The sequence below is a fragment of the Vicugna pacos genome, chromosome 8 (genome assembly GCF_048564905.1).
Source record: "Vicugna pacos chromosome 8, VicPac4, whole genome shotgun sequence".
NCBI lineage: Eukaryota > Metazoa > Chordata > Mammalia > Artiodactyla > Camelidae > Vicugna > Vicugna pacos.
In genome coordinates, this window is record NC_132994.1 from 27,411,968 (window position 1) to 27,435,403 (window position 23,436).

The 23,436-nt window shown below is 41.0% G+C and overlaps 1 protein-coding gene and 1 non-coding gene across 2 annotated transcripts in view; both read right to left on the minus strand.

Annotated features, from left to right (window-relative positions):
• Positions 1-2,594, minus strand: part of MCHR2 (melanin concentrating hormone receptor 2) — a 29,266-nt gene extending 26,672 nt beyond the window's left edge. Inside the window, exon 1 of the mRNA XM_072966291.1 lies at positions 2,535-2,594. The gene's annotated coding sequence lies outside the window, so the exon portion shown is untranslated. The remainder of the gene's footprint in view (positions 1-2,534) is intronic.
• Positions 2,595-7,859: 5,265 nt separating this feature from the next.
• Positions 7,860-7,941, minus strand: TRNAS-GCU (transfer RNA serine (anticodon GCU)). Its single transcript has one exon. It is a non-coding gene; the product is annotated as a tRNA-Ser (tRNA).
• Positions 7,942-23,436: the final 15,495 nt, after the last annotated feature.

The following is a 23,436-nucleotide window of genomic DNA, read 5'->3' on the forward strand; positions in this document are numbered from 1 at the left end:
TGGCTTCTGAGAAAATCCTCATCCTCTGTGGGGAACTGGCCAATGGTATGTGTGGTTAAGTAGGGGGATCCTGGAACTGAATCCAGGATCTACCTTCCCAGGAGTGAGAATGTGGGCACATTACTTAACCTCTTTTAACTTCAGCCTCCTACCTGTTTAACGAGAATAATACAACCTATCTCATAAGGTCACTGTGAGAAAACCGAATGGTGCAGGTAGAATCCCGGGCACACGGTACCATGACATCAGTGTTGTTACTGCTGTTGTTACGGTCAATCTCACATCTGTGCCTTTGTTCCTGTTCTCACTGTATGAAGGTCTCTTTTCCTCTTTGTAGATGTGGAAAACTCCCCTTCCTTTTAGGAATGGCTCACTCTCTTGGAGAAATATCCCCTGGTTTATTTTCCAGTGCTTGAGTCTCGCCTGCCTCTATGCTCTCAGGTTTTGTATGTCTCTCATGATTTTTAGTTCTGTGTTCACATTCCCCTTCTCCCAAACTGTAAGCTACTGTAAACACATGGTATGAATTCCACACATGCTTACTGACTGAATTAACAGTTTCTCCCATCTTCATCCCTCCTGACAACTCCCATACATCTTGCACCTAATTCCATATTCTAGACTCTGATTTCATGGTCTTTGAGGCCCCTTGCTCCTCACCCCATCTTTATGATCTACTAGGGGATTCGGCTGCTTGGAAGCACCAGGCTCTGGAGTCTACAAACCTTGAAGGCACACTTAGATGTGCATCTCCTGCTTTATTCAGAGATATCTTTATAACATCCTCAGTTGTGCTGGCGCGGGATGGAAAAGGTGGTACCCCAGGGAGAGAAAGGATATACACCCATGATTCTGGAACCCTGGCATTTGACAGTTTGGGGGCAGAGAATGAGAGAATGCAGAAGTGGAGACAGAGGGTGGGGGAAGGAGGGGGGAGGGGCAGCCTGTGGGGTCCAGGGCACAGGAGCATTTCCCATCCTTTGTCCTTTGAGGAGGAGGTGCTGGGATGCTCCTTCCCAGGGCCTCTGACCAGACACTGCCCTGACCATTGGGTCTCGTGGGCTTTGAAAGGTTCTGTAGAGGGAAGTCCCATATCCTACTCTGGGACTAACCTAGTTACCTGGGGAGTTTGGGTCTCTGGGAGGACAATTGCTGCACCTTATACGTTTAGTCCATCACTTGTATTAAGTGATACAGGCTCAACTCTGAAAATAGATACTAGATTTATCACTATACAGCAGTAGTCCTCCCCCAAATCCATGTCTGGTGTTTGAGGAAAGCAGGCTGACACTAAAAATGAGATTGGCTCTCTCACAGCCTCTTGGACCCATAGGACTATTCCTGGGTCCTCTTTAAAGTGCCTGGTGGTTTTCTTTCCTACTCAATCTCTATTTAACAAGCTACATGAATATTTCAGAAACATTAGGTGGCCCGTGCATAGATGGCACTTTATCTGCCTGGCTAGAAAAACTCCGTTCTTGAAATTGAATTACTTTGTGCAGTTTCACAGTCTGTGCTAGGGGAGGAGTCAAACAATATTGCCCTCGTAATTATCTTGTCATAGCCACAAGACCAATGATGAGAGCATGTCTGCTCTGCAAAAGGCCAATTCAATTGTGACGTTAAACAGATGTCATGATCCACATGAAAAGCAAACAATGGGCTACCAATCCAGTCATATCCAGCCAGTCGGCACCCTGTCTCCACATCTCTACTCACTAAGTTATACAAACGAACAGGTTAAGTAGAAAACGCAATATTAAAAAGTTAGAAAATATTCACTGAGAACACCTCATTCCCAAATTTGCACCAAGTTAAGTTCAGTGAAATTTCTGTGCTTGCCACAGATGAAAACAAATCTGCCTGTTTATTTAGTAGTAGCTTCAGGGCATTTTTATAAGAAGATTCCACTACAGATAAAGATATTAGACTTTGGGGCAAAACCTTACTAATGAGTATAAGAGAGCGCATTTCTCTCTCGTTGCTAAAAAAAGAACTTTTAGAAAGAATTTCTCAAAGGCTGTAAGAAGCCTCTGGCTGATGGGCAAAAGCTCACGCTCCCTTCTTCCCACTCTCCCCAGTTCCCTGACAACTGCTAACTTCCTAAGGGCTTCGGCACATTTCAGACGACCTTGCACGCACCATGTGACATATGAGTAATATAAGGTTAACCGAATGCCCAAAGGCGTGAACACGGGACGTGGGCCGAGGGGGAAAGGGGTGTCAACTTGGGCGAGGAACTGGATTTGGATTTTCTAGTTCAGAAAAGGCATCTTGAACCCCTGATTAGGAAAACATAACCCAGTGATCAATGCCTCGCCTTCGCCACTCTATTTCAGCCCCTTTCCTCCCGGAGAGATGCAGGATACATGAGCTCCGCGCTCTCCAGCTTTCTGAGCTGAGGCTGCCGCTACCCCAAGAACCATTCTGCCTTTCTTTTCCCACTTGTTTGCATTTTCTTTACTGAGTACGGAACCCGCGAGCCACCTGCCCTCCCCTGTCCCGCCGGCGCCTCCGCAGAAGCCACTCTGTACCTTCCGGGGCTGCAGAGAAGACGCTCAGAGCGATCCGACACTTGTCGGTGAACCCGCCCCTCTGGGAGGAGCGGCGGGTGGAGCCGGCGCGGGCTGTCCCCCGCGCGGGCCCCGCACCCTGGGCGCGCCGGCTGTCTGCTCCCCGGGCCTCGGGCTCCCATCCGCAGAAGCGTCAGCTGAATGCTCACTGTCCTCCCCCCGTGGAGTGAGTGTCACGGCGGCAAGCGGCCCGAGTGCCCTTCTCTGCGGGACTGGAGCGCTAGCAGACAAGCCCTGGTCTCCAAAGCGCGCGCAGCTGCTTCCAGCTGCCGGGAGGTGGCGGGGGAGTGGGAGGGTCTGGATCCAGAACCGTGGTCTAAGGCAGGTCGGGAACCCACTCCATCTCCATTTCCAAGGGGGTGTCGGAAGAAAGAAGAGGCTAGAGCCCCAGACGGCGGCCTCACCCTTGCCACTGCATCCAATCAGCACATCTTTACTGAGCGCCCGCTGGGTGTCCGGCGCCCTTGTAGGAGCTTGGGAGGATCTAGCGAATCAAACGTAAAAACATCTCTGCTCTCCTGGAGCTTGTCTCTTTTAAGTCACCCTTATAGTCACCTAAGTTCCTGTGAACATTGTAGCTGTTTTCAGCTGAGAAGTGAAGGAATGGAAATCTGACCTTTTTATTTCAACAGACGCTTATCGCTTTCCCGAGGTTTCATTAGAAAGGAGGGAGGTAGAGAGGAGGAAAGAAGAAACCTGTAACATCACCAACGAACTGGTTTCTTTTTTAGGAACTTCGGCTTAGCCTGTTTAAATCTTTTTGGTATTCCGAGAAACTATTAATTCAACCCAGAAAAACTACTTGATAATGACGTTGAGCTTCGTATTTTCCTCGCGATCAGCTCTGCTGGCCTCAGTTGCTACTTAGCAAATAAGGTGGCATTGACAAAGCTGGAGCGGGATCACAAGTCATCTTACCCAAGGGAGCCTCTGGGGACTTTACACTGATTCCATCCCAGCATTATGGTTTTCTATTAGGCATACGACCTCGGGCAGGTTCTTTAATGTCTCTTATCCTCAGTTGCTCCTTCTGTAAAATGAAGATCGTAGTATTTCCCTCCCAGAGATGCTGGAAGGCTTCATTGGGATGACATGTGCAAAAGTAGTAAGTGGCTTGTAGTAAGTGCTCAGTTAGTGATATGATAATGGCAGTTACAACACCTTTCAGAATCTTTCCTCCTCCTACAAGCTGAGTGGTCAGAGTGGCTCGGTGACATGTCATCTATTTACACATTAAATTAGAAAAATCAGAAAAGCTTGAAAGATTGGAGAAATTGGCTCAAAAATCCAGCAGATCAGATTTTTTTTAAATGTAGTGTCACTGATTATTCATTTTACAACTGGAAGTTACCTTAGTGTTGTAAGCAAAAAGATATTGCCTCTAAATGATCACGTACTCTAAAATCTCTTGCAGAAAAACCATGGAAGTGAATATGGGAAAGAGAATTTAAAAAGAACTTAAAGAAAGTTTAAAGTATGACACTTAGCAGACAAGATTCTAGAAGGGTATGAGGATCTGTTAGTAAGTGCAACAAGTGAGATTTCATCATAACACCTTTGAGGAAAGAGGAAAAAAAATAACCATCTGATTTGTCTCTTAGGCTGATTCTTACCTGTTATCGAAACTTCTATTGCAATAGCCTTGTTGAAAAGCATTTTCTGTTTCTCTGATAACATAAAAATGTAGTACTCCATTATGAGTTCCTAAACTTTACATTTTCTCCAAGTTAAATTCTTGAAGTATATTTCTCTGTTCAACTTTTCTATCCCTGACCAGATTTTGAGTCTTTTCCATGTAACCTCAAGGATTACTTGTCTTGTAGTTCTTTTTTGAAGTTTAATTTTTTTTAATTAAAGTATAGTCAGTTTACAGTGTTGTATCAATTTCTGGTGTACAACACAATCTTTCAGTCATACATGAATATACATATATTCGTTTTCACATTCTTTTTCACCATAAGCTACTACAAGATATAGACTATAGTTCCCTGTGCTATACAGAATAAACTTGCTTATCTATTTTATGTATACTAGTCAGTATCTGCAAATCTTGAACTCCCAGTTTATCCATTACCACCCTCATCCCCCAACTGGTAACCATAAGTTTGTTCTCTAGGTCTATGAGTCTGTTTCTGTTTTGTAAATAAGTTCATCTGTCTTTTTTTTTTTTTAGATTCCACATATGAGTGGTATCATATGGTATTTTTCTTTCTTTTTCTGGCTTACTTCACTTAGAATGACATTCTCCAGGGCCATCCATGTTGCTGCAAATGGCATTATTTTCTTATTTTTTATGGCCAAGTAATATTCCATTGTATAAATATACCACAATTTCTTTATCCAATCATCTGTCAATGGACATTTAGGTTGCTTCCATGTCTTGGCTATTCTAAATAGTGCTGCTATGAACATTAAGGTACAGGTATCTTTCTGAATTAAGGTTCCCTCTGGATATATGCCTAGGAGTGGGATTGCTAGATCATATGGTAAATCTATTCCTAGTCTTTTGAGGAATCTCCATATTGTTTTCCACAATGGCTGCACCAAATTACATTCCCACCAACAGTGTAGGAGGGTTCCCTTTTCTCCACACCCTCTCCAGGACTTATCGTTTGTGGATTTTGAATGATGGACATTCTGACTGGTGTGAGGTGTCTTGTAGTTCTTACCTGGAGGCAGCTGTCTCAATAATAATATTTGCCACTTCACTCCTGTGTTCCAGTGATTAATAATGATGATATGATGACAGTCAAATTCTATCTAACTGTGTGCTCTAAATGAGGGATGAATATATCTTTTTGTTGTTGTTGCCGTATTGTAAGACTGAAGAAACCATTTTTTTTTTCCTAGCTCAATGTGTTGCATTGTGCTTTACTAGGCATTTGTAGATAAAAGTTCTGTGGGAGAGACCACTATTCAGGAAAATAACACCATAAGAAATTTGATTGCATCCTTGCTTATGTTGGACAATTTCCCTAGGTGTTGATAGAGGATATGTGGCCTTTTTAATGCACTTTAAAAAGTGTCACTACATATATTATTTATTTTTTTTGAAACAACTCTGGCAGGTACACAGAATGGGTGTTATCCCATTTTACTAATAAAGAAACTGAGGTAAAAGTTAGGATAAACAATAGGCAGTGAAGTACAGTAGAATCCCATCCAGTTTGTACTCTAAACTGCAAGTTCTTTTGATGATGTCATCTGCTTTACAGAGTCCCAGGGGAGCCCAAATTCAGAGTTAAAACCTTGCCCCTGAAATATTAATGCTTTTTTTTCTAAGCTGGAAACTGGACTGGGGGGTTCTAGACAAACACTTCAGTGTTACTGGTGGTGTCTGTGGGTGGTGCTGCTGACCTGTTTTTGTCCCACCCCAGACATGGATTTCTTTCTGACTATGCTTATCAGATAAACTTTCGTCTGGTTCAAGAACTTTGGGTGGGCTGTATTGATTCTGGTCTTATAAAACTGACAAAATGAGTGAAGGAGATGACGGACCACACATGCTGATGCGAATGAGGTTTAGTTTGCTCCACACATGTGTATACACGTGTATACATGGGTACATAGTGGGTCCTGGGGTCTATTTCTCACCGTGAAGTGGCCTATACACACAGGGTTTCATGATTGTGAGAGATTGGATTATTGGTTTCAGATCTTTTAGTCCTCCTCGGATCCACTTCCTTGCAATGATGTCATCACAGATAGATCATACTTTATCACTCCTTTACTTTGGGCTTGGTCATGTGACTTGCTTTGTCCAGTTGAATGTGGATTAGAGAGTATGACAGTCCTAAGACTTAAGAGATACCATGCATTTTCACCACCTCTTTTGCACCTTTGCTATTGCCTAAGAACTGTTTTGGCCAGCCTGCTGGGCTGAGGAGAGGAAGAGAGGTGTGGAGCATCCCGGTCCATAGACCTGCAGCTTGAAGCAGAGATGTTTCAGTCCAACTTTGAATCTGAATGAATGATGGTTGTTTTAAGCCACTGAGTTTGGTATGGTTTATCATCAAGAATTATTGTGACAATATACAACTGGGATGGTGGTCAAAAGAGTTTGAGACACACTGTATACTATGTAACTTCTTCATTCCTTCTTGGAGAGTCATAATCCACATTGATACATTAATGGCTCTGAGAAGGGTTGCTTTAACCCATTTCTTCACAAACTCATCTCATTTTTTTGTACTTTTATATCATAATAATATTCAATAGAACATAGACTTTGGAATTTTTTTAAGTTATTAAGGGCAGTCAGTTTGTGTAAATCCTAGACTTGCTATGGAGAAACCTGAGATGAAGTCTTAGAACAATTGACAATGATTTTCAAGGCTTACCAATCAATTAGACTCTATAAAACTTTGCTTATTAGTAAGTCCCCATTTACCGTCTCAAGTCTGCTAATTTCACATCAATGACTTATATTGTATGGCTCTAAGTTTCTAAATGATTAAAAGTTGTTTTCCACTGCTGATGCCAGCCATATTTTAGAATGATTTTATAATCAGTATAGGAACATTTATTTTAAATAAATGACCAATGAATTAAATTGATCAACTTTAATTACTTTCATTGGTTTTTTTCTTTTTCCAATACTACATATTTAATATTTACTATTAAAGTTACTATTAAATTTACTTAGAAGCCATGTTGGTGCCTAAAACATGAATGAATAACCTGGAATACTTCTTATTTTCTCCTCAGTTTTGAGAAATGTGGTGCATGTACAGTTCAGCTCTTTCAAGCTGAGCTGTAATGCCAAGCATCAAAGAGAATACAGGGCTTTCAGGAAACATGTAGGAAACGACTCCCTTTTAGTTTATTTTGTATGCTCAGAGGCATTGTTGATATCTGTTTATGTTCTTTAAGATGCCTTGGCATATGCGTTCATTTCAAACACTCACAGGTGCTTATGTTAAAAACTTACCATTAGTGATGTGGTCCTTGCAACAATTTATACTGAATTTTTTCCAACTTTTTAAAGAATGGTCATAAATTCTCATATATGCTGTTTTAACCACTGTAAATCATTATGACCAAGAATGTCTTAAAACAAAGTGAAAGATCAGTTGACCTATATTATGGCTTTCCCTTTTCTTAGGTGAATTTCTGTTTTTACATTGTATTTACTCATAATTGGTTGGCCTACGGTAAGGTGTTATCTGTTAAAGAAAGTGTCAGTAAAACTTCATGATTCTTTTTGTCATATTAGTTCTTCTGCTGCTAGCACAGGCTCTCATTCACAAGACACTAAAAAACTTCACTCCCACACAACAGTGTGCACGACGAGGATGGGATTTGAACCCATGCGTGCAGAGCACAATGGATTAGCAGTCCATCGCCTTAACCACTCGGCCACCTCGTCACCTACATGTCATTGTTATTTCTAAGTGACATTTAAATGGTACTTTTAAGAGCATGCTTAAAGCCATCCATTTCCAAGGACAAAGTGCTTAGAGACTTGAGGAAAGTAGTATATAAGGGCAGAGAGACAGGGGTAAACTAGACAATATTGACAATATTCTGCTTAGTAATCACTCAGTCATATTTTGTGTGCAGCTGGCAAGCCTTGGCAAATACTCCTGGGGATAGCCTGTGCTAAAATTGGGGTTTTACACCTTAAAGGAGTAATAATTTTCTGCTTAAGGGAGTTATAACGAACTACTTAATTTCCTTTTTTTTGGATTTTGTGATATAATGAAGTTGCACCAATAAAAAGTTTTGGAAATTATTAGAAAGGACAATTGGAACAGTTAGTTTGAACTATTTAGGAATTTCAAATTTTGTTATAGAAGATATTTGTTTTAATTTAAAATTCTATCCATAACATAAAAATCATTCCCTAAAATAAATCATCCAGGGGCTAAAGGGTTGGGTATTTTCAATTTACCTGGAAGACTGTTTCACTGTCAGACCTAATTCACTCATTCTATTCAACAACCAGTCAGCCAGCTAGACATTAGCCAACCTGCCATTCAACCACTTAGCCAACCAGCCCATCCACCAATCATCCAGATAATCAACCAATCAACCAACCAACTAATCAGCCAATCAGTGAAACAGTCAACAATGAATTGGAAACAAATCAACCAACCAGCCAATCAACAAACTAGAGAGCGGACCAAGCAGTCAGCCAGCCAACCAACAAGCTAACCCATCTACTACACACCAGTAATTATTCCAGGCATTGGGGGTACAGAGATGGACAAAGTGTCATCCCCGCCAGTGAGGAGAGGTGTTTGCAGTGTTGTGGGAAAACAGACAAATAATTATAGCACAGTATGAAATGGAGGTATGGTATGCATTTCCAGATAGAAGTAAAATGTTAATTCCTCATTCTTGAAGGTTTACTTTAACGGGTTTCCTCACTCTGGGGACCAGGATTCTGACCGGTTATTGAGGTAGAGAACACTCAGTCTAACTTTCTTTCTTTGAAAATACATGAAAAGTGCTTTAGTTTGAGTTTTGGGGAAGACAACCGCAAAGACTCACTATGGACCACGGCCTTTCATCTTTGGAATGAGAACTACATACTGTGGACTAACCAGTTTCCCTAAGCATAATTATACATAGTAAACCATATATAGTATGTAAAGAGAAGGTAGATCTAAATATCCAACTCCATCCTCAGGAATTTATGAAAAACTTCGACGGAGCAAATTTAAGTGAGCTGACTGGTTTAACCCAACTGATATTTCTCCTGTTGCATCAGGTTCAGTAATCCTCTGCTATGTCTCCAGCACTTCTTGAGCTGAGATAGAAATGCCAGGACTGAACCTGGCACAGAGGAAGGGCTCAGTAAGTAACTGTTGAGTTTGTTGAATAAACGAAGATGCTATTCAGCTTCCATTTTTTTCTTTTCACCTAGTTTTACTGAAAAGCTGTAATAAAGTCAAGGAGAGATTGGAGAGGACCCAGAAGTTTACTCCCTTTTTCTCAGTTCTGACCAGTTTCACCTCTTTGTCTTCCAAATGTGTATTTCGAAGGTACACAGTATCCTTACATATGAAATAAAAATAGCTCCATTGTACAGGAAAAAGGTGGGAGTATATGAGTGGGCCGTGCTCATGACCCTTCCCCTGTGCATATTCATGTCATCTGCCACATCGCCTTGTCCATTCAGCTGAGAAATTTGCAAGGATTTGAGGACTCAAGTCTGTCCATAAAGATGGTATTATAAAAAATTCTTACTTTTTCTGTTTTTCAATGTTTTGGAGTTTCTTTTTTTTTTCATAAGTGTACAATCTGAAAACAACCTTTTCCTAAGTTGTCAGAGAAAATTGTGAATGTTCTAGAATACATTATCTATCAGGCTACACACTTTATGTAATTTTTCACTTGATAGATTGATGTATTGCACATCTCACTGGGAAGCTGTCACAGAAATATTACGCTAGAGAGTTGGTGGACTTCCCCAGCTTGAAAGTTGAATCTTGGGGCAGGGAAGGCATAGCTCAGTGGTAGAACATGTGCATAGCACGCATGAGGTCCTGGGTTCAATCCCCACTACCTCCATAATAAATAAATAAGTGGATAAATAAAGAAGTAAGTAAGCCTAATTACCCTCCCTTCAAAAAAAAAAAAAAGGTTACAAGAAAAGTTGTATTTTGGAAAGCAGATGCCTCATTGACAGTCGATTCTAGCACCAAATGCAGTTCTCACCACTGGCCACTTGGTGGCAGTGGCAACTAAGTGCCAACTGAAGAGGTCAGGGTTCTCACAAATGTGTGGTCCCTAACTCCTTTATCCATTCAAATTTTAGGACCTACAAAAAAGGTGGTTGGCCAATCCCATGCGTTAGAATAAACTTTTCTAACTGAAAAAGGGCCTATAGTAAAATTTTTAATAAACTTCTTACTCAAGTTTACAACATTAGGACAGGCCCATAGTTAGATGACACCTGGAAAGATGAATAATGTAAATTTCCACAGTATCCTGTAATAATCTTTGCCTTTACTCCACATCGGTCACACACTTTCTGGGTCATAGCTCAGAACTAGTTACCACCCTGAACTTCTCCACCTCTGAAATCTAAAACTCTGCTTTCTGATCACAAATGCCGATTGTCCCCTTCTCACTGTTACTGCAAAGGCTGTGTTCTCTCCAGGACCACAGTCTCTTGAGTTCTTCTTCTCTTCACTCCTTGATTCGGCCCAAGCTCCAGAGTCCATCCTGCAACCCCTTCCTCCATTCCCTCTTTGTCCTTCTTTGATATTCTTGTAAGATTGCAGATCCCCCTGCCAATCCCTCTCGTCTCCTGTGTTTTCTAGCATCCCTAGCAAAGGGTGGCCATTGGACTAAGTTCTCACCAACGAGTGTGAGTGAAAGGGATGTCTGCAGATTCCACTTTTCTTTTTAAAAAGAAAATTCCTTGTTCTAGACTTCCTGTCCTCTTTTATAGGTGAACTGGAACACAGATGACCCAGATAACTGACTTAGATTGCACAGATGAAGACAGGATGAGAGGTTCCTGAATAAACTCATAGGCCTTTTTCACTTCTTAGTTGACTCTTGTATTCTCTCTGGTAGCTTTTCCAACTCTTTCCTAAAACCATCTCCTACATCACAGAGAAAATAGAAAAGATCAGGAAGTAACTCCTTCAACTTCTTGCCCCAATCAGTATAATTACTTGCAGCTGTCCTAACAGTGTTACCTCCTGTCATAGTAGCTTTTCTTCCCTTCCCTTCCCTGAGCCTCATCCTTCCACTTACCCTGGGCCTCATGCTCTCCTACCTCCATGGGGACTTGGCTCCATCAGTTTTCCTTTGGCTTTCCTGCGCCATCAAAGACTCCTTCTCTATTTACTCTTTCTAATAGAAATTTAAATATGCTTATTTCCCATTTCCTACTTTAAAACAGCAACTCAAAACTTTGATCACATCAAGCGAATGCCTATCTTCTTCCTTTCATAGTCAGGCTCTTTAGAAGTCTTGTCTATGCTGAATATCTACATTTTCTATATTTATAAATATACTGATTTTTTTTGAGAATGCTATTTAGAAACCAAAATCTGGGGGCTGGGCGTAGGCTTTCTTTAGAATAATTGCTGCTCAGTAAATGCTTCCAAAGCTGATATTTTTGGTACTGCACTCACAAATAGTGGAATGATAGCTGATTTTATACACATGTGCACACATGTGTACATACACATAGACATATATATATATGTATGTATTTTTTGAGGATAAATAAATGGGAAAAAAGGGACAAACTTTTTCTTACAGAGGAATTCCAAATAACGTATGTGAATACCAGGCCCCTTCCCTAGGAACTGGATCTCAGTTCCCTCCTCCTTGCTTATGGGCTGGACTTAGCGATTCACTTCCAAAGAATAACATATGGAAAGAAAGAAAAGTAACTCTATGGTAGAGAAACCTGGAAAACACTACCTTAAGCAAGTGATCAGTATTAACATCACTAGTGATAAGTCACGTTGATGTCATGTGCCCTCTGATACTATGTGAAGGGAAAAGCATTTTATCAGATAAAAGTACAGCGAAGTGCCCATTTCAGGTGTTAACAATTTCAAATGTGTTAATGACCAAAGTAATTTTGAAGATTACAATTGATTAATAAATTAAAAATAATATGATCATGTTGAAAAAGAACACATCAAGAAAATGCTAGTAACAATTGACAGAGGCAACTAAGCAACTGATAGAAATTCATGACTATCTACTCCAAGTAACTATTGTGTTTATTTCATTTCTAGAGCATTCAGATAGTCAATATAACAAAGCCTTTTCAGAAAATTATTTCAAATGCATATTGTAATGTTATTTTTAATTTTTAGAAGTCATTTTATTTTAAAAACAGTTTTGAATAGACTACTAGTGTAATAAAATAGAATCAGTAAACAAAAACAATTTGCTGTTCAATACATTTTTTTTAATGAGAACATTTTACTGATTGTTAGCATACTCCCTTTCACTCAGACATGCTGTGTGGACAAATTCTATGGTCCACCAACACACAGATCTCTCTGAGCAGCCTGCAGGCAAACTTCGATTCCTTATTCAGTGCTGCATCTCCAGCATCCGGCATGGGGACACTTGGCACATACTTCTTGGAGGGATAAAAGAATTAATGTACATGTTTGGCCAGTGGAATATTCAATGGTGCTGCCACTAATGAAAAGTAAGCAGTAGCAAAGCTTGACGTTAATGCTTTTCCTGTTTGTAAACGGACATCTAACACCAGGGAGGCCCTGTCCAGGTGCTCCTGGTGGACAGCCAGGCGCAGGGTAGAGCCCCTCCCCTCTCACACTTACTCCCTCCTTCTTGGGTTCCTATCTCCTCAATTTTTTATTTTGAAGTTCTTAAACTGACAAAAAACTTAAAAGAATCATATAATAAATAGTCATGTTACTTTCACCAAAGAAAGTGAATAATGATTCCCTGTTGTGGAAAATGTACTCATGCGCTCCCAGTTGTCCCCTAGATGCCTCACTGTCTAGCCTTGTTTCAATCCTGTGTCTGATGAAGCTTCATGCACTCACTGCATTTGTCGCTGTTGCCTTTACCTCTTTTAATCTAGAACAGTCCATGCCTTCTTTTGTTTCTTTTTTACATTATTTGACTTTTTTTTTTGAAGCATCTTACAGACTGTTCTACATTCTGAAATTGTCTACTTTTCAGTTTTTAAAATCTTATACGTAAATTAAGAACATGTGGCCAAGGTCCCTTTTATTTGACCAGGATGCTTTAGAGAACTGGGCTTTTAGGCATAAGTGCCGGTCATAGTATGGAGAGATTTCATCTCACACAGAGGACAGAGGGTCTCCTTTCCATACAATCGAGGGAAAAAACAGTTATTTTAATGAAGAAGTAATCATTTACAATTTGTTGATAGTTTCTCTTTTCAAAAACGGTTAGGTGAAATTCCCACAAAGTAATTTGTGAGGCATAATAACTAGATTTGAAAAGAAATATTTTATACATTTAAGGCACGTTGCTTTTAGTTTGTATCCTCAACAAACATATTACATGTGAGCACATTTGGAATAAAATGACCTGTTGCAACATGATAATTTTGATTTATGCTAATAAATAGCCACATAGGGTAATAAAGAGATATTTTTAGCTTTATTCAATCTTCCTACATAATATTATTTTTTGGGTCACTTTTGGTAGGCGATTAACTGCATTTTTTTTTTCTTGGCAGAAAATAAAGCAGGCATAGGCATCAGTTGAAATCAATTCTTCTTTCATTTAAACAGAACGACTTGTATTGAATCAGTGAGTAGCATTTATTTGGCTTTCCTGCACTAGGTGCTGAGAAAAGATAATAATACAGCAGGTATGGTTCCTGCTTTGAAAGACACTATTTTCTAATGGCATAAATAAGAGAAACACACTGATACATGTTTTTCCACTTTCCTCTTTTTGCTATATATATATATACACACACACACACATATGTATATATACACACAAACATTAACTTTGGGGGATATTATATTTTATTTCAAATGCTTCATTTTCCATAGCCTTAAATCAGCCATCTTTCAGCATTTTGTGCAGGAGATGATCGGTGCTGAATAAGTGCCTTTTGCGTGAATGAACTCAGATTTCTTCTGTGCATATTGCTATTTTCAAATTGCTGTCACACATGGTGTGGGTGAATTTCATCTGCATTGAAATTTGGAGGAAGCTCTTGACAGATGACAGTGCGGGGCCCTGCCGGGTGAGAAGAGAAGCCATGCCAGCCTGGAGGAGAATAGTGTGACCTTAGAGCTGACCTTGAAAGACGGTGGGAGTGTGTGGCTTGCAAGGCCTCCCTAGCACCTCGGTGGCGAGGGCGGTGCGTCCCTGGACAGACAGGAGAGAACAATACGGCATTAGCATTCAGAGCCATCCACATCTGAGTGCTGCTTCCTCCAGCAACGCCTGCAGATGGGGAATCTGGGCATCTTTAGAGGGTTTTTATGATAATTATGAGGCCACTTAGATGCTCATCTTTCTCCACAGTATTGCTCATGAAGTAACTACCTAGCCCATTATGCTGTTGTCAGACGGTGAAAAAAAATTAAAATTACTCAATTTCTTTGTTTACATGGAAGTCTCACCCAGTAGCATACATTTACATACATTTGGGTAAGATGTATCCCTTCTGGCACCAAATGGGGTTGGATCAGTCCCTTCACCTGTCTGAGATTTAGTTTCTTCATGAGCAGAGAATAAAAACATGCACTGTTCCTCTCTCAGAGTTGCAGAAAGATCAAGTAAGAGAATGAAAGTGTCTGAAAGTGCTACGGCATGGATTGTTACTGCTCTTATTCCCCCACCCACGTGTCTTTGACCCATGCACATCCATGTATGGAGCACGGCCGTCAGGAGTGTCCACATTCAAAGAGACTGCTGGGGTGGGCAGAACAGACGTGGGGCTGATGGAAGAAAGTTTATTCACTGGGCTCAGGAAGTCTCCCAAGAAAGGCCTGAGGCCCTTTAAAGCCCAGAAGGAAGATCATGCTGATGGCTTCCTTAGAGGTGATTTCTTACTGTCTCTCCTTCCATCAAAGCTCAGCTCAGCACTTCCCCATTGGAGTCTGTGGTGGGCATCTCTGCCCAGAAAGACACCGGTGTGGTGGAAAGACTATGCACCCAGAAAATGAAAATCAGGGCTGAAATCCCAAGTCCTCCCGTAATTTGGTGTGTGAACTTATACACAATACTGAATCTCTCAGAGTCTTGTTTTTCTTATTTGTGTGACAATGTTAGCATTGTCATGACAGTTATGTAACACAGAAGGTGTGAAGCAACCCAGAGTGGGCTTTCAGAAATTGTAATTTCTGTCACTTCAAATCTCCAGCCCACCCAGCCTGAATGTCTCCATTTTTGGAATGGGGATAACACTTATCTTATGGAGGGGCTTTCAAATTAACAAGGCAATGTTTGTAAATCCCAGCACAGAGCCTGGCGTGTGGACTGTGATGAATTTATTCAGGCAACAACCTATGATGGTAATACAGTGAGAAGGATCTGGGGAGGAAAACTGGAGGGGCTTATGCCTCAGACAGAGACCCAGATCTTGAGGAAAATAATCTGAGTCGTGTGTCAGGGGATTAAATTGAAGCTTCATGATCAACAGCTTCTTGGTATGACACGTACATTGAGTTTCTTCCTTCTTTTAAAAATGTCAACAAATGCCAATTATTTTTTTCACATCTGACTTGCCTGTTGCTATTGCTGCCTCAAAGGGACTTGCATTGGAAAGCACATCTGCCTGTTTTCTGGTTTAAATCGGCTGGGAGCCAAGCCTGCCACTCATAGTGCTCTCCTGATCTTTATAGAAGTGCGAGAGACTCAGTGTTTTCTCACCTGTTTTTCATACTTAAAAATTTAACACATAACCCTTACCTCCCATCCCAATCTATAAGTCCTCTTTATTGTTTCTTTTTTTTAAATCTTTTTTTTAAATTGAAGTATAGTCAGTTTACAGTGTTGTGTCAATTTCTCAATCTATAAGTCCTCTTGACTCTACCTTCAAAGTATATTGATTCTATCCACATATTTCTACTTCCATTGCCCCATTCCATGCCAAGGCACCCTCCTCTCTCAATTGGACAATGATATCAAAAGTATTCTGCCTCGTTCTGCTCTTTTCTCTCTTTCTCCCTGTAGTAGGTAAGATGACAGCCTCCAGTCAGCTCTCTCTCCTGTGACAGCTGGGTGGGTTATGTGGGGCTGGCCCTACCTCCCTCTCCAGGGCAAACCCTGATGTTTTAAAGCCTATCAGGAAAAATCCATGCCCTATTGTAACAGTAATTGGTTTGGACAACCCAGGACTGGTCCAATCAGCCCCGACATCTATCCAGCCAAAGGACGGGTTCAAGATGGCCCAATAAGCACAGAGATTAGGGCATTTGTCCTATGGCTGGTGGAAGCCATACTCTTCTCTCCTCCTGCACATGGAGGAGGTGGCATAAGCGGGTGTGTGGACTGACAGCCATCTTGCACAACCAGCCTGAGGATGAAGCTGCCACACTAGAAGGCAGGGCCGTCAGAGTCTCAGAGGAATGGAGTAAAATCCCGTATCAAACCTGCCTAAAGCCCTTTCTTCCTGTGAACTTTTCAGTAACATGGACTAATCAATTCCCTCCAAGTGATTTTGGGGTCTCTTACAGGGATTCCTGATGGCTACATTCCATATAGACAGAATGATCTCTTTGAACATAGATCAGGCCATGTCATGCCCTGCTATTCTTATCCCTGTTCCTTGATCTTTTTTCCTTCACTGGGTTCTGCCCTAGTCTGGCTGGTTGCATAGAGTGGAATTTGAACAGTGCCCCTGGAGTTCTTCAAGGTCTAGGCCCAGGTCTGATGCTGCTTCCTAGTTGGTTGGTTCTCACCCCTGGGCTGGAAATGTCCTCTTTAACCACTAGGTGGAGTATGGACCCACACTGCCAAGCCACTGGGCCATCACAGGCCATGGGGCCGCTCCCAGCTTGTCCTTAGCACAGCTATGGCCTTGCTGCTTTGCTCGACACACCAGATGGGCCCCCCTTCAGACTCAGCCGTCTGCCTAGAAAAAGTCAGAATGTGCCACCCATTCAGCCCATCACACCCAATACGCACAAGAGCTTCTTAAACTCTCCCTCCTTCCATCCTGTTGTGGAGGAGCTGATCCCTCTTCAACTCGGGGGAGTTCTTGGCCATTCTCCTCTGGGATGTGTTGTCGTCAAAGGAGACAGAAAGATAAAGAACCAGGCTGCAGAGGAAAGTGGGTTGTGGAGTGAAAACACTTCAGTTGTGAGAAGAGGCAGATCCGAAAATTAGGGCAGCTACATTTTTGGTTAACCACAGACAGAAAGGACAATAACCTAACTCTTCAGCTGGACTCACCTCCAGCCCCGGGCCTGCCTTTCTTTTTGTTGCCACTCACACATGGAGTCGAGGCAGGGCAGAGATGAATGGGAGCAGATGTTGGGGGGAAGCCCTTCGCTCAGAATGCCCTGTCTCTTACACCACAGGGGATTTATACTGGAACGTGTAACCAAGAAACCGGTGAGAGGGGGGCTTACAGCTGTCAGATGAAATGTCATTTAAGAAAAGGAGTAATGCTATGCAAAAGCAAGTGGGCTGACTTGGAATCTAGAATTTCAAATACTCAGATTTTCCTTGGATAATGGAGAAATTTTTTTTTAGTCTAATCTCCCTTTTAAATATCCCTACCATTTATTTTGATTTCTGAAATAACTGGGTGAAATCCCTTACAAGCAAGGCTTTAGTACCATGGTTTAGATTAATCAAAGGATTGGTAACAAGCTAGCAACAAGCACTGTCACCTTAAGTCTCTGACTCTCCGCGTGACTCTTCCAGGACTATTAAAGGACATCACCACTTGCAGGAGGCCTGGGCTGGGACTCCCACCCTCTACTTCCTGGGTGACCTGGCACCAGAGCTGTTTCTTCGAGCCTCAGTTTACACATCTGTGAAAAAAATGACTGAAAACACATCCAACTGTCTCTATGGTTCTAACTTTACTGGGGGCTCTGTTTGAGAGTGGATTTAGAAACAAGGTGGTGTCAATTCTATGCGCTACCAAAAAGGCCAAATGCAGGTGGACATTTGGTCTGCAAGTCGGTCTTGACTGGAGTGCAGGCTAAGTCACTGTTGGAGTCTTCAGAGTCAGGAGAGTCTACAGGGTACTGTTGACTGGATTTCTCTAGCCGCAGGATTTGACGGCAGCAGTAGGCTATATAAAATGCCTTCCCTTTAATAAGGAACCTCCTAATTTACAAACTTCCACAGATACAAGGAAAGGTGCTACCAGAGCAGAAGTGTGTCTGTTCTGCCCAACAGGTGGGGTGAGAGGATGAGTGTATACTTTTGAACAAAAAGACTTAGCAATGACCTTTGAGACTTTAATCTGTTCATAAAAAATATCCAGTTCCAGTTCAATCTTGTCTTCGGATCATATTGTGCACGTGTCTCTAAACTGAACCTGGGTGCCATAAAATGCTGGGGATGTCTAACGGCTTGTCAGTAGGAGTTTTCTTGCTCTGATAATATCATTTCAACGTTTTAATTCATTTCCAGGAAGAGTAGATTCTCACCTCACTTTGGTGTGGGGGGAAAAGTTAACAATATATCATTAAAAAGGTGATTAAAAATATCCTGGGGACTTATTTTTACAACAGAAGAATATTCAACGAAGAGAATTTGTGAAATAGTCACCCTTCTAATGAGGATTCTGAAACCTAGGAGAGTTTTAAAAAAATCTATAATTATTTTTCAGTCATGCAAAGAGGTCCTGAGGCTTTCCTGGGGGGGGGTTCTGGGAGTGTCCTAATGCACCCTCAAAGGTCTTCCCCCTCTACTTGCCTATTACTCTGTTAGCAGGTATCCTCGAGTAAACAGTAGAAGCCCAAGAAGGCATTCAGCCATGTGTAAAAATATCTAGAAAAGGTCACACTGTTTTATATGAAGGCAAAGAAATGTTTTGGTTGGCAGCTTCCCATTGATGATGTCCTAACTCAGGTCTGGGCACAATGAATAGTGATTTCTCTGGGAAAACATAAGGCAAGTGAGGAAAGAGGAAAACAGGAAAGACTTGGGGTGAAGGAGGAAAGGGGAAGAACTCCCTAGGTTCCACGAGGCTGTGGAAGGGTTCTCCTTTGCTGAGCTGAAACAATATGAACTGGAAAGAGAGTGGTCCCAAAGGAGCATCACTGCTGTAGATAATCTCAACTAACTACGTTAATCAGGGTTTCTTAACACCTATATGTATCAGAAACATGCACGATGACTCCAGTATGCCAATATACACGTAGGAAAGGCATCCTGGTAGTGTCAGGGGCTGGTGAGAGAAAAAGAGCTACAGTGGGGAAGGAGGAGCTAAGGAGATGGACAGGAGTCAGAACACAGCTCCAGTAGAAGGACAGAGGCCCAGAGGAGGAGAAAGAATCTCAAATGTCATCTGCGGAGATCAGAGGGGTGTCCCTGTGGTTCCCAGCCACTCTGCCTGTGGTCTGGTGGGCTGTGTAGAAGTTACAGGCCCCCATTCCCATCTAGGTGGCACGGGCTGCTTCACTAGTATAACCCATAATAGTCAGCTCTGTGGTTTCAACTCTAATAATATCAATTAATCATTTATGGCAGAGACTATTAATATCAATCACAATTTCAACAAGTTATTTTCACTAATGACTTTTTGAGATCTGAAACATTTATAATGTAGAAATCATTTAGGCAGAGCTTGCTGTATATAAGAAATAGCATATAAACCATTTGAGTAGAGCTGGGTACCTTTGAAACCCTTCACATATGCCAAGAGCATAAAATTTTATATTTACAGAATACAGTTTTAGGAAAGCACACAGTAAAAAGCTCACTATTGATAAACTTACCTTTTCATGTTGTTTCCAGAAAGCGTCTTGAATTTAAACATCATCACAATAGAAATTATAATCTCAAGGTTACCCACTCCCCTTCCTTAAGTTTTAAGGTTGTATTTTCTAGTATCCTCAAAAACAAGCATATTACACAGAGTACACTTTTTCACATACTGTTGTTTCTGATGAATTTCCGCATATTGTCTAATTCTGCATATTGCTTTATGCTGAAAACTATTGTATCTCCTTTTAGTTCAGTCAGCAGACATAGTTTGGACATACAGAAAATGCAGGGTTGTGCATTTGCTACAGAGGTAGTATGTGGGCACATAGGCCAGGCTGACCTGAAACAATCTTAGCTTTACTTACAAACCTTTCATAAACTGGGTGGCGAATCAGGTTGGAGCGATTTGTTAGCCATAGGTGTCCTAATTGTATTATGTTTTATAGCTATGAAACCTGAAAGAATGTTGTTAATTATTTTTTTAAAAACTTTTAAACCAAAGCCAAAACTGCTTTAAATGTACTGTTTAACTGTAGTAAGGACTTCCACCTCTGACAGAGAGGTACTAATAGGGACTGGATTTATACCTGAAACAACCAAAAAACTGGGCATAAGCAGACAATAATTTTCAAGGCATGGCCCCAGCTTACTTCTAGGAGGGAGTTTGGAGGCCGTGGCACTGGTGGCTGTGGGGAACCCAGGTGGAGCTGTGCAGCATCTCTGAGTCGAGGAGATGGAGCTGGGACACGAGGAAGGCCAAGGTGGTAGCGTTTGGTTTGCAAGGTACTGGAGAGCTGCTTAGAGACCTCTGGGGACCTGCAGAGGGTCCTTTTAAAGTCTTCAGCAAAGTACTGATCACCACAGACTTCTGGAGGAAGCCACTCAAGGCTGGAAACCACCTGAAAAGAATCAAGGAATTAATCCTTGGAGATTACACAGGGCCAAGAATAATTCCTTTTCCCACCAGCCAGAGCAGAAAACAAAGGATAAACGGGATAAATCAGAGGATGCTGGGTAAAGTACTCAGAAGAGGTTTTCCTCACTAAGGCGGTAAAATTAGAGCCGCTCTGGGCCCGCTTAACAAAGCTGAAAAGCAGGACAGAAAGGACCAAACTGTTTCCAAGTAAATGAATCAGGTCCTAGAACGAAGCTCAGGAATATTTACAGGAGTACAAGATTATCCAGCGCCCAGCAAAGTAAAATTCACAACAGCTGGTATCCAGTAAAAAAGTACCAGCTTGCAAAGAAGTAGTGCTTTATGTTTTTGAATATATGACACATATTGAGGAGAATAATCAATCAATTTGAAACCAAACCAGACTTGACATAGATGTTAGAATTAGCCAACAAGCACATTAAAACAGTTACTGTATTTGTATTCCGTGTTTTAAAAAAGTTAAGTACTAGAGACATAGAGGATATAAAAAGACCTCAAGCAAATGGATAGAGATGGAAAGTATAATGTCAAAGATGAAAATCTATTGTAGGCTAAGAATTTTAAGATTTCATTGCTGGCCTATCAATCAAAATGGAATAACTGATCACAAACATTTAGAAGAAATGTTCACCTCACCCCATCAAAGATGTCAAAACAATGCACACTGGGCAGGCCGTCCAATTATTTTTAGATCAGTCCAATCAGAACTGGATCTCTGTAGACGTAGCCCCAGGTAGAATGATCACTGACACCCTTTCTAACCAATATTCTTAGAATCGATTTCACATTGGTTTACTAGTGGGAGGAAAAATTAATTTTCAGTTAATAAAGTTATATATACATCTTTATGTTGAAAATCCAAGATTTATTACAGTTACCAAATATGAAATACATTTAACATATAGTCACTGAATATGGAATATATATTTTAAATATATCCTTTAAAATTTCTATTTAGAATAGCCTTTCTTCCCAGTATTTTTATTACTTCTAACTGGATAGTGTTAATCACACACAGTCACTAAAGGCAGAGGTTTCTCTGCTGGATATTCTGCATTTGCTCCTCCTTGTCCACCTAGCTCTTTGCTACGGGAGCCTGAGGGGCCGCATCTGTGGGCTCCATTGTTCTCCAGCTTCCAATTGGATTCAGACAGTTGGGTGACGGGAGGCCAGGAGGAAAGACTAGGGTATATACTCCTGTAGGTCCCGCCCTGCAGATTGGTTTCATGCTTCCACTGGGTTCTGGAAACTACTCTCTTCCATTGCCCCTGCAGGTCTAGGAGTGGTGAGGGCTCACTGAATGGCACAGGCTCCTGTCAGCTTTCCTAAAGCCTGCTCACAACTTTGTAGATATCCTCTCTATTAAATTCTGCCAGTTTAAGTGTGCTGTCGCTTTCCTGATGGACTCTGACATAATGTGCTTTGTGACCTTAGTGACAAAGGCATTTTCAGATCACATTGATGGCTAAAACTTGTTTTCTCTGGCTTCCATTGTGTAAAACATTTTCTATATTTCTTTAGCTCTTGTAAAAAAAAAGAAACTTCTAAGGAAGAGTAGTAAAGATTTTAAAATTTAGTTTTTACAATAAATTACTCACTATAAATCACCAGTAAACAGCTTTATGTAATATATTATTTGGTTTCAGAATTTCAATTAACTGCAGCTATTGACCTCAGCCCATGTTATGCTGAGTACTGAAAGTCTCAACATTAATATCATAGCTTGTAACTGTAGCCAATGACTTGCCCAATTTCAGCTGAAGTAGTTTAGTGCCACCACCTTCCTTCTCTTAATTCAAGGTGCCAGAGCCACCGTATTTCCAGTAGGAAAGAAATCAATTTACACTTTGTCTCTTATAAGTATGTGCATGAAGAAACTAAGTTATGTGGTACCATCTTTAAAATTTATTCCAGAGATGTTTTAGTTTCCTTGAAAGTAGCTCTGACACAGCATTCTTCCTATAATTCAAAACACTTTTGGTTCAAGTTAGAAACAAGGCAAATGTGGCAAAATTTAAGACTTTGTTTTTGGAAGGAGTTTGGGGAAAGAATGAAAAATGAACAATGATAGCAAGCGGAAAAATGTCTTAATCATAAACATAGTTATAAGAATTGCATTGGGAGTTCTCTCATGTTACAACAGGGAGACATTAGCATTTTATTGGCTTCATGTTACCTTGAATATATTTGACTATTGAACCAGATTAACAAGGTGAGAATTCTGGCACTGATTCCACAGTGGCCTTGATATCTGACAAACATATGCATGTCTTTTTTCTCTGCTCAAGCTCAGCAAACTCATTGCTAGATATGGAATAGCAAATGTGGTAAGGTAAATGGCCCATTGTTGAGGTAACTTCAATTAAAGTTAAGCAGAAAATTCCATAAATTAAAACATTGTCGGCCATCTTGGGAGAGACTTGGTTAACATGCAAACCCATTGAATAGACTTATTATTCAAAATTAACGTTGTTTAAAATATAGGACTAACCACTTCACACCCATTAGAATGATTAATGCAAACAAATCATAAAATGACATGTGTTGTCAAGAGAACACTGTGGAGAAATTGGAACCTTTTTG